Raw genomic sequence first — 17,532 nt, 5'->3', positions numbered from 1 at the left:
GAGTACCCTACTGCCGAAGGAGAGTTTTTAAGTTATATTATAATAAGATTAGTCCTAAGCAATTAACTATAATTTAAGCAATAGCATAAGCAGTAGTACAGTAAGTAGAAAATTAAGTAGAATTAAGATGCGTTAAATAAGAAGTTACCGATTAAAAATTAAGAATTATAAATCAAAATCAAAATCAAATGAAAGAATAGATTATAAATCGAAAACAAGCGAACCAAAATCAAAACAAAAATCAAAATCAAAATCAAGATTAAAAACAGATCAAAAGCTAGATAAATAACTAGCTAATAAATCAAAATGTAAATAAAAGAGCCATGGGACCCCGAACCCATGGAGAAACCCGATAAAGTAACAAAGCTCAAGCCCAAGTAAACACGCACACGCACAAGTACTCACTGCTCGCACATGAACGCCACTCGAACGCCACTTGCTTAGTTGAACGCGAAAGTTAACGCCAGGACTAAAGTCGAAAGCCACCCTCCAGATCGCCAGCAGCGATCCCAAAGGAGGAAAATATAACTAGGAATTGCGTTGTACCTTGAAAGCGACATGGTCAACCACTCTAGGTTTAACAAGGCGAGGAAACGTAAGCAGGAGATGACCGTTGAGAAACCAGAGCACTGCTCTAACACTCCGGTATCAACTCAGTTTCCTTCGCAACCGATCAAAACAGAAGAAAGCAAAGACGATTGCCCACCAGTTAAGAGGGTTAGGTTGAACGCGCAACAAAACCCCGAACTGGGCCAGAAATTGAGGATCATACAATTGAACCTCAACAAAAGGCAAGTAGCCAACGACGAGCTGGGAGAAATCATGACGGACAGAAATCTTGACACACAGGTGGCACTGGTGCAAGAACCATATCACTGGAATAACGCGATTTCAGGTATGGGCAGCATCGCAGCTATTCATGGATCCAAAAAGGGTGAAAAGATTCAAGCTGCGATACTTTACAATCCGCACAAGGTCACCGCTGTTAAGATTTCCAATCTGTGCGACTCCCATTGTGTTTGCGCACAAGTGGTCGGAGCCTTTGGCGAAATATACCTCGTAAGCATCTACTGTCAGTTCAGCCACAGCAGGAAGACCTATCTTGACAAACTAGCTGAGACTCTGAAGCAATTGAAAGGCAAAAGAGTCTTAGTTGGAATGGACGCAAATGCCAAGTCAAAGATCTGGTCTAATACACAGGACAAGAATGGAACGGTCATTGAAGAATTCATAGACCAATTTGGGCTAATAGTGGCCAATAGAAGGGACCAACTTCCAACGTGCCGTAGCACAAGGGGCGAGACGGATATCGACGTAACTTTACATACGTCAAATCTGTCAAACTTCCTGGCTAGCTGGGCGGTGAAAGAATGGACCACCAGTGACCACAGGCCCATAGTGATCGAACTGGATTTTGCCTCACAACCAGTCAGACTCATACGAACAGAAGAAACACTAGAACCACGGTTCAACATGAGAAAAGCTGATTGGGAGAAATTCGGCAAACTTTGCAAATTCGAAAAAGAGAACCTAGCTAAACTCCCTTTAAGAACCTCTGAAGACATTGAAACATATGTTTCAAAACTTGAAGAGGTCCTAATAAGGGCAGCAAGGAGCTCTATTCCACCCAAACAGAGAAGAACACGCTCTCTACCCTGGTGGAACCCTGACTTGCGAAGTAAGAGGCGAGCGATACAAAAAGAACGCAAAATCGTCGCTCTGAAAGACAAGGAAGGATCGAATAGGAAACAAAGAAAAGCCCTCCAGAGATCACTTGAAAAATTGAGTCAAATGAAATCTGAATATGCAGTGGCTGTTAAAAAAGCCAAACGCAACAGCTGGAGAGACTTCTGCACTATCGAAAGCGAAAAGAATGCTTGGGCGTATCCATACAAACGAGCATCCAACAAAGTCAGAATCTCAAAAGCAATGTGCACGGTTAACTGTAATGGTTCTGTCACAAAAGATTGGAAAGAAACAAGCATGACTATACTAGAAAAATTAATGCCTGATGACGACCCAAGCTGCGAAAATGACACACATGCAAAGATCCGCAGAGATATGCGGGAGGTTCCAGTAACCGGCAACGCAGAGCCTTTCCTAATAAGGGAAGTTGAAATAGCCCTTAAAGCGAACAAGGCAGGGAAATCACCAGGCAAAGATAGAATAGAGTCGGAAATGCTTGTTAATGCAAAACCATTACACCAGGAACTGACACGACTTTTTAATGCCTGCCTAAAATGCGGAGTGTTCCCCAGAAGATGGAAAAGTGGAATGCTAATCACGTTGCTCAAAGGGGTTGAAAAACCAGAGAACGAGATTAAATCATATAGACCCGTATGTCTACTCCCCATAGCCGGGAAGACACTCGAGAGGCTTGTGATTCAAAGAATTTCCAACATTCTAAACAGCTCGGACTGGTCTTCGGAGGATCAATTTGGCTTTAAGGCAAATAGATCCACAGAGGACGCCATCAGAAGACTATATGAAATAGTAGAAGAGGCAGAATCTGATCCGTCGATCAAGTACGTAGCCGCTATTCCACTGGACGTCTCAGGAGCATTCGATGCCTTATGGTGGCCAAGCCTGCTTTCCCAATTGAAAGAAAGAAACTGCCCGAGAAACATCTATAAGCTCCTCCAGAGTTACTTCAGTGATCGAGAAGTGGGCATATATGTCCACTTCGAAGAAACACTGAAAACAGTGACGAAGGGGTGCCCCCAGGGCTCAGTTTTCGGACCGGTAGGCTGGAACGTCATCTTTGACAAACCACTCCGGTCAATCAGGGACGCAGGATACGAAGTACTAGCCTACGCAGACGATGTGCTTCCTATCATTAAGGCAAAAACACGCATTGACTTTGAAAGACAAGCCCAAGAAATCATTAACATAATGACGGACTGGTGCAAGTCTGACAAAATGAACTTGGCAGTACAAAAGTCAGCACTAATATGGCTAAAAGGCCAACTAAGCGAGAATAGGAACCCTACAGACAAAATTGGGAAAGACAACATTAGAACGCACAAAACAGTCAAGTACCTAGGAATCACAATCTCGAAGGGCTTCCGACTGGAAGAACATATTCGAAACGTGGTTCAAGACTGCAACAGTACCTACTTCGAGCTAAGCAAAATAGCAAGAGTAAATTGGGGCCTAAAATTCAATTCCTTGAAAGAGATATACAATGGCCTCTTAGTATCGAAAGTTACATATGCCGCTGCAGGCTGGTGGTAAAGGACCAACACCAAACAGCAATCTGCCTTAGAAGGATTGCAACGATCGGTCCTCTGCAAAACACTCAAAGCTTACAGATCGATCTCTCATGAAGCAGCACACGTGCTTGCAGCCTCCCGACCGATAGCTCTAGAGCTTGACGCGAGAGTTGCAAAGTACTGCGTCAGGAAAGGGAGATCGGTTAAAATGCACGGCATCCGAATTACATCAGAAGAACTTCGATCGGGCAGACTAAAAATCTCAAAAGCCATACAACTCATCAACGATGAAATCGAAAGGGTATGGCAAGAGAGATGGCAGTCAGCCGCAAATGGCAGGAGAACGTACTGCTACTTCCCAGTAATCAAGGACAGATTAAAGAAGAGGTGGCTAATTCCCAATCACTACACAGTCCAGTTTATGACTGGACACGGGGCTTTTAAGTCATACCTCCACAAGAGAGGATTATGCGAAGACCAACTGTGTAGCTGCGGAGAAATAGAAAGCGAAAGCCATATTCTCTTTAACTGCGAAGAATTAAGGGAACTAAGAAAGCCATTAATAGAGGCTGTTGAAGAAGAAGGTCACATATGGCCTTGCCCAGAATCAGCCCTAGTATCCAGCAGGAAAATCTACAAAGCCTTTAGAGACTTTGCTAGAAAAGTCATAGAGCCCAGGGAAGGAGCACCCATGAAGAGGAGGAAGCGAAGAAATGTAGTTACAAACTACAGTAGAAAGACACCACCTCTTACAAGGTCCCTAACCAGAGGACAAAAACTCGCACAATAATCTAATTTTTGAACTCAGACAAGCTCATAAAGCTTGAAAATTTTTGAACGATAATTTTTGAACATCAACTTCAGAACTAAATTCCGAAGTCTGAATACTTGAACGCGACGAACCCCGTTTTGACCCAACGACAGAATTTTGAACCAAATGCATGGCATAACAGGCAAGAATACTGAAAACTGCCTGGGGAATCGTCTTGTCGGCTAGACGAGACCCCGCCCTGACATAACAGTCAAAAACCAAATCGAAAGAGCAAACATCAGTATCAGCCAAGCCATCAAACCACTCTTTAGAAAGCGAGATCTGACTTTGGGACAAAACGGGATAATAACAAACTTTCGAATGACGGATACCCACCAGCGTGAGCGGGGACGACCGAAACGCAATGGGGAGACGTACCCCGGTATGTCGAAGCGATGGACCTGTGAGTCGTGGGAGCAATCCCTTAATACAGGTACGCAGGGTGGGATGTTTTTCGAACGCGAGCCCAAGAGGGGGGACTTAGTTGGTTGATCGTCTTAGGAATCTTCCTCTGGCTGTCCTGGCTGAGTCTCCCCTCTGACATCCCAATTTGGGTTGGCCTCTGCGGGGTAGTGGTACCAGGTCAAGCAAATCTCGTAAGATTTGTATGCTGCGTGCTTCCGACGTAGTAGACGTTGGGGCAACTAGAGTCCCGTCGCGCCCAAACCGAGGGTCAAACCTTTAGTTCCGCTCTCCTTGAGCGTCGAACCGTGAAAAGATCGGTACTCCTTCCGAGGAGGTCGCCGCCTTAGATCAAAAAGGTTCCGACTCGCTGAGTTGCGCCAGGGATGTCGTAGCAAACTTGACTTCCGGATCCCCAATATTTGAAAGCGAAGGGGTGAAAGACAGTGGGCTATGCCAACTTATTGGCGCCCAGAGAGAGGGGTGGTCATGTCTTGGAGACGCCATATCACCCTCAAATCGGAAAAGTGTGAAACAACGCATACACTAGCTGCCGAAGGAGAGTGAGAGAGGACGAGGGAGGGAGGGAGAGAGAGATATTTTTTTTAATTTAAATCAATTTATTTAATTAATATTAATACATTTCATTAAATATACAATTTTATTAAATACAAAATTTTTTTAATTGTTTTTCCTACTACATGGTTAGTAGGTCGTGTAGGTTTCCTAACGAAACAAGACAATACACTCGGGTCCTTCGGTACCACTTTCTGCGTGCTGGTGGTATCAGTAGTGGTAAATATCATGCTGCTGCTGCTGCTGCTGGAAGCGATGATTGCTGTTGAAAGGGCATTTTCGATGCTACTCATAGGATGTCTATCCACAGCATCAGTAGCATCGTATCGAAGAGCACGCGTAATTATCTATACATTCAAACACGAAAACCGCAGAGCAGGAGGGAACGGGTATCAGTCAACCTACTATCTACTATTGAAATAAATGCGATGAAATTCTAATCAATATCACATACGAGATCGTTTATTTCCTCTAAGCTGTACATTGTATTCGGCCCGCGTGCTTATGTTTACAGTATGCTCGCGCGACAATAACATGTGGAGTCGGATCGCTCGCCGCTCTTTGTTTGCCGAGATAATGCATGCACGTTTTCTAGGGAGTACGAGAGATTAGTTATTTGAGAATTCTGTCGCGATCGCGAAATTAAGCTGGTCAGCTTACCTTATTAATTCTCGCACGGGAAACAAGTGAAACGGAGAAGGAGGCTCTCGCGGCACACACTAGTCTTTCGGCGAACGTTTTTATGCGTTTTCAGTTTCGCCCTCGATGGCGAAACTGCTCACTCACGGACGCTAGCACGCACACTCCTAGTGTTCTCTATCAGGCACGGCTCCTTCAGGCTTGGATCAGCTCGTCTCGGAACTCGAAAAACTCGGGAAAATATTCTCGATATTCGCTGCACGGCTCGGCTATCGAATTCTAATCCTCGACTGGTTCATATTCGTACGCGGGCGTTCCGTTACGTCTCGTGTCGAATTTCCTCAATACATTTAGCCCTAACCGGCAGGTGCTGCCCTCGCCGGCAGCCGCATAGTTGGGCTGATAGCGCTTATATGACGTTTACCGTCACAATATATATATATATATATATATATATATATATACATACCTCGATAACTACTTCTAGTATATGCTGAATATGGGCGGCCTCTTTCTGTCCCAGGACATACACATATACCTTATGCATTGGGGACGCATTTTCAATGCATAAAGTACCGCTTACCTTTTAGATACTCAGTGGGAGGTGTCAAAGATAGATCAAATGCGTTTTAGACACTCAGCATGGGGTCTCACCTTATCGCGATAAAAAGGTGTCGCGGTAGTGTGATACCGCGACACTTTCATCGGGCGGCCTCTTTGTTTCCCAGAACATACACATATCCCTTATACATTGGCGGCTTCCTTTGTCGGCTCCTTTAATGTCCCAGAACACACATTGCTTATCTACGATCCAAATTTGAAAATGTGTTCATTCGATAATTTACAGCCTCCTCTTGATCAATAATAAACAGTTGACCATAGGACGGATTTTCATCATTATATGGATATAATGATGTATTAATTTGATAATATACTTCGCCTTAAATTTTAAAACAATATAGGCCTGGTCGATGTGATTGATAATTAACTAAGTTAGCATTAAAAGATGCAAAAGATAATGAATTATTCTTTGCTTTTATATGTTTAAAAAATAGAACAGATTTGCGGTGTACCTCTTTCAGTAGTAATTTAAGTTCTTCAGGAAATTCTGATAATGGATTTAAAGAAACCGATCCGTGACCACAGCAGTCATTAAATGATAATTTTTTACCACTTACCATCTCATCTTGAAAATGTAATGCATAACAGTGCTCACATGGAATGTCTAATTTTCCTAAATAATTTGGCCTTGTATCATTCTGCACATTTAGTTGTATTGAATCCTGTGTAGTTCTATTCCTTTCATGAATCAGCCCCCGAGTTTGTTGCCGCTTAAATTGCTGACGTTCTGCTCTTTCTCGTCTTTTCGCTGAAAAATCTCTTCTTCTTCTTGTGACCTAATAATTTTTTTAGGCATAGTATTCAAGTGTGAATTTTGTAATATATAATTATCAAGAAAAAATAAATAATTTTAAAAGTTAATTTTAAATGACATCTGCGAATAAGATCACACTATTGAAAAATTAATGTAATATTTTTAAATATGTGAAAGAATGTATTAACAAAAATCTAATTTCATGTAACATATACTAATTAATTTAACATATACTAATTAATTATATAGTAATTTCAATTCGTTTGTTATAATAGTTTCAAATTCGTATATTAGTTTCACTTTCGCATATTAATTTAAACTTCGTATAATAGTATTAATTTCGAATGATATTTTTGTTTTTTTTTGTATAGTAAGTTCAATTTGGTATAACAGTTTCAATTTTGTATAATAGGTTTAGTTTGGTATGCTATTGTTGATTTTTTGTCTATGTGTTGATATTATATGGTAAGTTAAAGTCTCGAGAGGTACGTATGTTTTATGATTGGTTATAAATATTTCTTGAAAAGTATTAAATAATTTATTTTATTCAATTATTTATCTTGTAGATTACGTAACATTAATAGAGAAATTTACAATTGAAATTTCATGAGCGTGAAAATGATGAAATACCAAAAGTATATGATCAATGAAGAGCTAAAAATGACTCCTGCAACAGACAAAAAATCAATTGCATATTGTTAGTGTTGTTCGAATACAGTATTGATACTCTTAATTATGAAATTAAAATTTTGTAAACAATTATATAATATAAATTTTGTAAACAAACATATAAACAAATTTTAATTTACCTTTCTTTTCATAACCGCGTGTTTTGTTAAAGCGGGACAATGATCTTAAGAGCTATTGTAGACAGCAATGTTAAGAGAGTATTCTGTGGTGATGGTCTGAGTCTACATGCCTCTCATGACTATAGGAAACCAAAGCTAATGCTAGTGGTACTCATGTTAGTGTATCTCTGTAAAGCTCAGAAATGAATTTAGTCCTTATAGTAAACAATAATAACTCCCAACTCTTTATCCACAATCAAAAATAATGAATATAGTCTATGTATTTGCAAAACAAAAATAATTATGTAAATATTGGTTTTGAGGCATTAAAAAATGAAATACTGTTAAGGAACTGTTAAAAGTGAATCATTCTTAAGTATAAACTGAACGCATTGAGTAAACTTTTCAAAAGATATATTATGAAGTATATGGAATATATTGAATAAAAACAATACAGTTTAATAATTTTTATCTTATGGTATACGTATAGTACTAAACAATTTATTAATTTCATTTTTGCATTTTTTAATCTTATTGTGTAATATCTGCCAACCCTAACACACTTTTCAAGAAAAGTAACAATTACGTAAGCAAAGTAAAATATTATAAACATTTTTTACTCAAACTTATCTAAAATTTAAATAAAATAAATAAACACTTAGAATACTATGAAGGAATTAAAAAAAATGAATCCTTAAAATCCTACGCCTGAAAGTATGAATAACAATAAACTGGAAAATTTAGTATAAATCCGACCCAACTGAAAATAGAGAATTGGAATTTTCATGTGCAACTTTATCAAAAGTTTCATGTAAATTATAAACATGTCGCATAATGAAATAGCAATAATGTCATCATAATGAATAGACCATTAAAAATATTTCTTTAAAAACATAAATACCCCTAACGTTAATAGAGTACTAAGAATTGATAATTTGTTGTATTACTGTTTTATAATTCATTAATCCTCTAAAGAATATGCAATGTTTTTAATTTAAGTAATGCTGCTATTTGAAGATTTTGTCGATAATCCAATTCCTACCGCGAATGAACTAAGAGAACACCCCCAATAATTTCTCCAAAATTGTATTATTTTATTCAATAATAAAATTTTTTTTTCCAATATTAAGCAAAAACGCTGCAAATCCTCTACGAGGAAGCAATAACAAATAATCCTAACCTAAAAATTATGTCGCAATGAATTGCCAGCATTAAAAAAGTAAATGCAATCTTTCATCAGTTATAACATTTTTGTACCTATATTAATGTCACATATGTGAAAAGGCAAATCATACTTTTAAAGCGAAATTGTTAAAATAATTTTATAAGTGATACCCACGTGCGTTCTCACAATAGCCATAAAAGTGTGTTATAAATTTCTTGAACAGCAATCTACACCAATAATACTTTGTCTTATGTTTAAAAATCAATTTTTCAAATAGATTTGTATATCTTATAAGCTTACCTGCACGCATAGGTGAAGGATAGCGAGAATCGCCGATCAATACCAATGAAACAATAGCAAATAGTTATAAACTACTCTTCATGTATTGAACCACACTGTTGAATTTCTTGATTGGGTCGATTTAAGATAGATGGTGTTACGTAAACTGTTTGACATTTTTAACATTGTATGAAGTAAAAACAAGAATAGTGTTCAAACTATTAATTAATACAAAATTATTTTTGTAAAAACCACGATAAAAATATGTAGATAAATGAAACTTCAACGTATTTTTATAAATTTATTTAAAATTAATTTTTGGATACCTAAACAATGGAAATTTATTCGCAATGTAATTACAATAAAACAGTGAATTCACAATGAATTATAAACATCAATTTGATATAGGAGTAAGGTGATAAGGTACAAGAGATGAGATATATTTTTAAGAACTTATACATTTTTTTTAGAAAAGTTTCAGTCAACGCACATTATTTAAAATAAATAAAAAGCTACATGACGGTACATTTACAGTTCATAATAATTATTGTGAACATATTATAGTACATATATTTGCAAATTTCTGCGAAAGATATTTTCAGTAGTCTTAATATCACACTTTAACATCCACATTAATAATCCCTTTCGGGATATCACAGAATAATTCAATACTTGTAACAATTTATAATTCTTACCACTTACATTTTATAAATTGAGTATGTGAATGCCTTAAGATTACATTAAGCTTTACATAAAAATCTTCTATCCTTACATAAATTCTATCATTAAATAATTCTACCATTACATAAATACTGCAGAAGAAGATTTAAATATCAAATATTGATATTTTGCATTAGTCAGTCATTTTACTCATAATATTTCTTAGGATTTATATTATTTTTTACATTTTAAAAATGTAAAGTTGCAACGATTATCGAAAATCGTTTAGATCCGCGTACCGGATTAAGAGCGAGCGCGTTCGGTTCGCGAGAGAGAGAGAGCGCGTAGGGGCAATGACCGGGAGGGGAGGCTCCGACCGGCAGTATGACTGTGCCACTCAGTCTGTCAGCGTCGCGCTAACCTCCATTCTTCCGCATTTTCGTGAGTTCCTCGTTTTTCCTGGTGACTTTGCGAACTTGAGTGAGTGGGTGCAGTAACAGCAGCAACAGCAGCAACAGCAGTAGCAGCTATAGCAGCAACAGAAGCAACCGCAGCAGCAACAACAACAACAGCAGTAATTTCGGTGGTGCGGCAAGCAGCGAAGCGGCGTTTTAACGATTTGCTAGTCGGATACGGTTGGCCACCGCATCCTCATCGTTCTTGCGGTAGGTGCACCTTTTCCCCCTTTTCATTTGTTGTTAATTTGCGTGCGATCCCGCGCAGCGAGCGCGAAGAATTAGTTTGTTGCGCGCGAGCGATCAGTTCGCGGCATCCGTGGTTTTCTCTCTCTCTCATTTACGGCGTGTATTGTCATTCACGCGAGCGTGCGCAAGACTCTCGGCAGATTCCCCGAGTCATTGATATAATTGAATAAATCAATCATTATTCTTATTTAAACGAGTTTCGGTTATTGTGTCTTTCCTTTGTCCGGAGGTCGCGTCAGTGCTTATTTACAGTGGATTCGAATTCGCCGGTTGCGTAGCACGAATCGTGCGAATACCGATAGACGCGAATCGACAACTTAGGTTCCAGCGGCGGCCGCACGAGCGCTACTAGAAAGGGGCGACAGCGCCGCCAAGCGGTGAGTTGGGGGAACCCAACTTGGAATCGTAAGGAGACTCTGCGCAGGCGCACTCCGAGGCAAGGTAGGTTACTGTGCTTCGAGCACAGAGATAACAAGGCTTCGTCTAGTCGTAATACGGGCACTTTCAAGAGATTATCGACTAAATGGCAGCCTGTTACAAAGTATACTTTGTTACTCGATTAAATACTTTAAACTAATATGTTTTGGTTAACTTTATTAATTTTTTTTTAACTATCCAAAAATTATATTAACACATAAAACATCAGTAATAGAATATTAATAGGAAAAAAACATGTTAAATTATTGTTCAATCTACTTTTGAACGATATGTAAGTCACAATTTATAGCTTAAAATCTGGGATTGGGAGTTTTAGGGTTAAAGCCAAACAAATAAGATGCAGTAAAACAACTGTAATATAAAAACAATATGTACATGATAGCAAAGCTAATTATAATATTACAGTTAAACAATACACTTAACGCTAACCTGAATCAATATAATTGTCAATAGCAAAACCTTCTCTGCAAAACTACAATCACAACAAATCATACGAGGTTTACAGCTCGGAATCTAAATACAAACTCCCTCTTATCCGAGCTACCGACAGTAAGGCCAAGCTTAGCTACGCTTGAGCTTACAGATATTTTAGATATTTATTTAAATATTATCATAAATTTTGTGAAAGCTTATTGAGTAACAATTTGTTGTTGAAATTATGAACTTCAAATCAATGATACGTTTTCTAAAGAGATTTGAAAAAAAAATCAGCTTGCATTATAAATGTTAGTTGTGACAACTTAGAAGTAAGAAGGTAAGAAGCTTATTTTTATGGAAAAATGAAAAATTTGAAAATAATGCATTGAATAAATTAGAAATAATTATAGTACTATACTACACATGAGTTTCCATCATTTTAGTTCCATCAGCTTTCTCTACAGATGTTTTTTCATCATCGTCTTTTGATGCAAGATTTTCTTTCTGTTCAGAAAACATTCGTTTCAATAATGGCTTATTGGCTTATGAAACCACTTTTTCACTCAATGGTTCTTCATCGGTCAAAACTTTGATAGAAGAAAAGTGCTGGCAAACTACAATTTTTTGTCCTTAAAATACAAAAGAGCATTAATGATGATTTTAAATGAAAGGAAATAATTAGTACAACCAGCATGAAATACATATTAGTACAATTTACTCATATTTATGTAAAAGTTGAAACGTACCTGATTTGTTAACATGACCTCTAATCTGTAATAGCATCGGCCGTCCTTGGCCGATAATCCTTTTCCGCTATCACCAAATTCTTTAAGGGGGAGGTAAGGAAGGCGGTGTATCGCTCTGAGCAAGGCAGAAGAGGAAAGGCGATCTCAATAAATATTCTCACCTTTTACCAACCAAATACGTTTATTATAAAATCGCTACTTTGAGCGATGACGAACAAAATAATCTATCACACCTTAACCTAATACACAATAACTTCTTACCAACTAAATGAGATGACCGGCACGTGAGCGCCTTGCTATCTCACAATCTACTCGATACACAATAAAGAAAGAAAACTTAACCACTAATTCAGCTGTGCCGATCCGCGAGAGCCTGGCACTACGCATAAGTCGCGAATAGCCAAAAAGGGTTGAAACCGATTAAGGAAGAGAAACGAGAGGAGAGAATATGACCTGTTAATTGGCGAAGTCCTCTGGGCTGGCGAGTTGATCGTCTTTCTGCCGGCCGGTGATCTCCTTGGATATGGCGTGACTGGTGGACAAAGGGCCGCTCGCGAGAATACTTTGCTGGTGCGTTAACTGATATGCTCTCGCTCGCGGGGTCACTTGCTTAATGCTCGCGAGTAGCGAAGCAATAGTGCGTGAGAGACTGTTTCTCACGCCCTCCCCACTCACTTACCTCATCGGCGGCACGTGGCACCGCCAAGCGTGACCAGTGTCGTGCGCCTAGCTGCACTATAGTTGCACTATAGCAACACTCTATCTCTCTCTCTTTCTCTCTTTCTCTCGATGACTAACGAGAGCGCATGTTGTTGCGCGCTCCTGGCCACTAATACTGCTGCTGCTCTCTCTTTCTTTTTTGATGAAGAGAGAAACCGATGCTGAAATAAAAGACTGGCATTAGGCACGAAACATACGTGTGCCAGATGCCCACCATGAGCCCTTGCCGATGTCGGAGACAGAGAAGGGACGCACGGTGTAGGCCATGACCAGCCTACACCGGTACAAATCAATACACAAATTCCCTTTTTCAAGTCCTTGGCATCTGCATCTTTAAAAGAGGCAATCTGCAGATCTACTTTATGTATGCCTTCTGTAATAGTTCCTCTACAAAAAGTTATCGTTCCAGATTTACTCGAAGCAGCAGCAGAAATAGTTTTTATGTAGGTTTTTAGTACTGTAAAAAGAGAAATAATTTTATAATAATAAAATGAAAAGAATGAATTATAGAATTACAAATAATATACTTACTTATTTCTCCTTCCGCTTTCACAAGGTCAAGAAATGTAATTATTGATACTGGAGCTTCTGGTGCCTCAAGAGATTGACGTTTTCCTTGGTATTTTACTTTGGTTTTGTTCTGGATTATTAGTTCATAAGGTAAATATTTTATTTCTCTGTGAAATTTTCTCAATTGTAGAACTTGCCTCTGTCCTCCATCAATTGCTATAATCTGAAAAATTATATACGTTAATTGTGTAAATATTTTAGTTAAAATGAGAGAAATTATTGTACTGCATACATTTCCTGAAATGAGATATTTATGTAATTTTTTGACATTATTTTGATCCCATATCAATAAATTGAGCCTTTTGTTGCCATTACTGACGATTGCTTCCCACAACTCTTTGTTGTTATTTCCAACTTGAGCGGAGCTAAATACCTCACACAGATAACCAATGTATTCATTTTAAAAATAAATAGATTTAAAAATCTGTATTTTGTAAAATCAAATTTATATAAAAAAATAATACTAACACACAGAAATCAGTTGTTTTAGCCTCCATCATGTATCCAAATACTTCATCAGAAGTATACTCGACTTCCTCATCAGAATTATACTCAATTTCCTCTTGATTCTTATGAGCCATCGTTGAAAGTATACAATCTGTAAAAAGTTTTTCAATAATGCTTAGAGTTTAATAATTACTTTATCTATGGAAAACGAAACGGGTTTACAACCGTAATATCATGAACTACTCACGTGTTCAATAATTACGGTTACTGATAAAATACATACTTTTAGTGATATTACAAGATCAAAAAATGAAAATGGTTATCGGAATTAACAATACTTACTAATTATCACCAATAATCAGCATAATAACAATCACAAATAATCACACGGTCGTAAAGTGTCAGAGTGTAACCGCTAACTGGCATGAGTCGGACTGGCCGTCTCTGCTCATCAATCATCAAAATGATAGAGATGGCGCTACTATACCGTAATTAAAAAATTTACATTCTGAATCAAATCTCAAATTAAATCTCAAATCGATCTCAAAATGTTTTTAGATATAAATCAGAATATTGTCTCAAATCTTTAATAATAAAAAATTCCATACACTGCGCATGCTGATTATCAGCCTCAAAGATATTACAATCAGTCAATTGGCTATAAAAATCTTTAATGTCTGCTTTAATCTAACGAAACTATTAACATACTCATATGGAAAAACGGCTTTTCTTTTGAACAATTCTATTTGTATTCTGCTATATTCATCTTTATCAAATTCATACTCTAAAATATCAAGCTTAGTTAAGTATGAAGCTAACTTTTCTAAAGATGATAGCATAAAACGAAACGAATTAATAAAGGGAAAACTAACAAAACTATCCATAATTTCTTTTATGAATATGATGATATATCGTATATCGCTCCTTTTTTTCTGCTAGAATGCTTACTTTTCCTTCGAAGTCTGGATTGCTAGTGATTACAGTTACAATAAAATGAAAGTCATAGCCAGTAAGATTATGAAAAGCGACAGGTAAGAACAAAGAGTTTTATAGTTTAAATTATAACTGTTTTGGACTGCCCCTCTAAATTTACCTGTCAAATGACAGTGATCTCTAACTCTTTTTTGACTAGGTTGAAAATGTTTTTTACAAATCTGACATACTTTAGCAATTTTAAAATCCATTTCATTGTGCCATGAAAGATTCATTTCTATAGCATTTTCATATACTTCTTGTATCTGAACTTACAATACCTTAAATTGTTTTATTAACCATTATGCTGGTGATTGTTTGTCTTTTGAAATTTTTCTGTATGACTTAAACATGGACTTAGAATCATCGTAAGTGCATTTTATATAAATATTAATACTAAAAGCTTCATGCTTTTGAAAGGCTCGTCCATTGTCTTCTTGTTTTAACAAGCATTTAAAATCAGCTATATAATAAATGGTACCATTTCTTGTCGATTATTATGTGTAAATTTAAGAATAAAATTACCAGGTAGATTAACTCTACATTTACTCGAATTTATATTCAAGCAGTCTACTACGTTATGGATTTTCAGTTCTTCCTCAAAATAGTGGAGGCAACGTTCACATAAATAAATTTTTTTAGTATGTTTTGTTAATTCACTTCGAACTAGAGCATATAAATTTTGAATCCACACATAGTGGAATTTCAATTTGAAATTTTCATTGTCAGTTGGCTTATGAGAATTTTTCCATTCATTTTCATCAATGTAATCACCGTGACAGAACGAACAGCGATAATCTCTGGCCCTGTGTGCGACACTCTCCTCGCACGGACGCAGCGACCAAGCGTGGCTGTGGCAACATGACATTCACGCTTAATTTGTTGCAATGCTTGGAAGATGTGAGCGCAACTGTAGGAAGGGGGCTCGAGATGAGGTCGAGAGCGAGAAGAGCGGAGAGTGAGAAAGAGAGCAGCTAATTAGCGGAGACAGGGTGTGAATCGGCGGATTCATAAGCACGAAAATTCACGGGAATCAAGAGAGAAAGTCAGAGGGAGAGCCGAAAGAAAGCCAGAAAAAAAGACAGCCAAACCCAGCAAGAGAGTTCGACAGGAGGTAGAGAGAGAGAGAGAGAGGCGGAGGAGTTCTTGAGTATTTGAGCCATCAAGGTTACCCTTTGGAGGGGCTGTGCCCTGAAGTACCAGGCCACAAGCTCGGCACACGGCCATCACTGCCGAGACAAAGACCACTAGGAGATCCTAGCAAGGCACCTCTCATTACCATCGTCGAGGTTGGACAGCGGCGCAGGTGTTCTTATCCCTCGAGCGCCTCTGACAGTTGGGCTGCGTTTCCGTCGCCTCCGGATTGTCACCCGCGAGCAGAGTACGACGGACCCAGGTGGGTCGATCTCTAGATTATCCAATTTCCTTTCACTTTCTGCACCAGTTCTCGCTCGGGATTTTGCGGCCGTGAACGCATCCTTTTGCATCGAGGACACTGAGCGAATTTGCTCGCGTTCTCTTTGCCGAACTGGCGCTTGATTGTCACGTTTTCACGAGTGAGCGAATACGCTTACTCTTTGTAACTTTAGTTTTAATTCCGATTTTGTTTATTTGTTCATCGCGTATTGATGTATGAGCAAGTCCGCTTACACATCTTATACTTATTTATTTAATTTGTAATTGATTCATTAGACGTGATAAAGGGATCACGTTTATACATATACGTATGAAATTAATGTATGATGTATTTTAATTGCCTGAACTCAATTTTTCAGCCATTCGCGGTAAGTTTGAGTTTGTGGGATTTAGCGCCGGCTTTCTTAACCGAAGTACGACCCAAATTTGCGGGGCATAGTTGTGGCGCACCGTAGCTATCGAATTTTCCCCTTGAATCACTTTGCAGTAAAAGAAGATTTACATGCTTAGATTACTTTGCCTTTGTTAGATAATACGTAAGGTGAGATTTCGAATTTTGTTTTTTTCCTTAAGTATATATAAATTTATAGAAATATAATTTAATCGTTCAAATTTCGGAGTACAGAGAAGCTTATGCCATCGAATTTCAATTCATCTGCATAGGATTGATAATAGTTAACTCTTTCACTATGACATTTAATGGATGAAGACAGACAAGCACTGACCATTTGAAACATTCATCGTCAGTATTAATTAACATTAACACATGCTCTTTTATCAGCTATTTGTTTTGGTAATGGATTATATGAGCCAGCTTTGAGAGAATTATATTTATTTAAACTGATATTAGTTCCAATGATATTTTTGAATGACTAACCTGAATCTTTATCTTGAAATTCTTCTATATTCTTGAGTATAACGTCTTCGATATGGTTCGTAAACTTCGATAGATGCTAACTGGCGTGAAGCGAATTTACCCTGTAATTCGTAGGCCTTTAGAACAGCCAAGCGGGCACAGACTCGGGCGGTTTCCAAGTTTCACGGGCATCCCGGCCCGTACGTACGGATTTGTCTATCGCGAGCGGGAATTAGTATATTGACACGGTAAGCGTGAAAACAGAAAATAACGCAAACAGTTATAACTAAATTTACCACTTTATTTCAGGGAAGGACACGATTCGCATTGACTATGACA

The 17,532-nt window shown here is 37.9% G+C and overlaps 1 protein-coding gene across 7 annotated transcripts in view; it reads left to right on the top strand.

Moving 5' to 3' along the window:
- Positions 1 to 17,532, top strand: part of LOC131675470 (AP-3 complex subunit mu-1) — a 391,927-nt gene that overhangs the window by 101,005 nt on the left and 273,390 nt on the right. The gene's annotated exons all lie outside the window — the stretch shown is intronic.

The sequence above is a fragment of the Phymastichus coffea genome, unplaced genomic scaffold, assembly GCF_024137745.1.
Source record: "Phymastichus coffea isolate CEN01 unplaced genomic scaffold, Cenicafe_Pcof_1.1 PCOF00022, whole genome shotgun sequence".
NCBI classification, from domain to species: Eukaryota; Metazoa; Arthropoda; class Insecta; order Hymenoptera; family Eulophidae; genus Phymastichus; species Phymastichus coffea.
The sequence above is the reverse complement of the archived record's forward strand: the minus strand, read 5'-3'. Positions and strand labels throughout refer to the sequence as shown.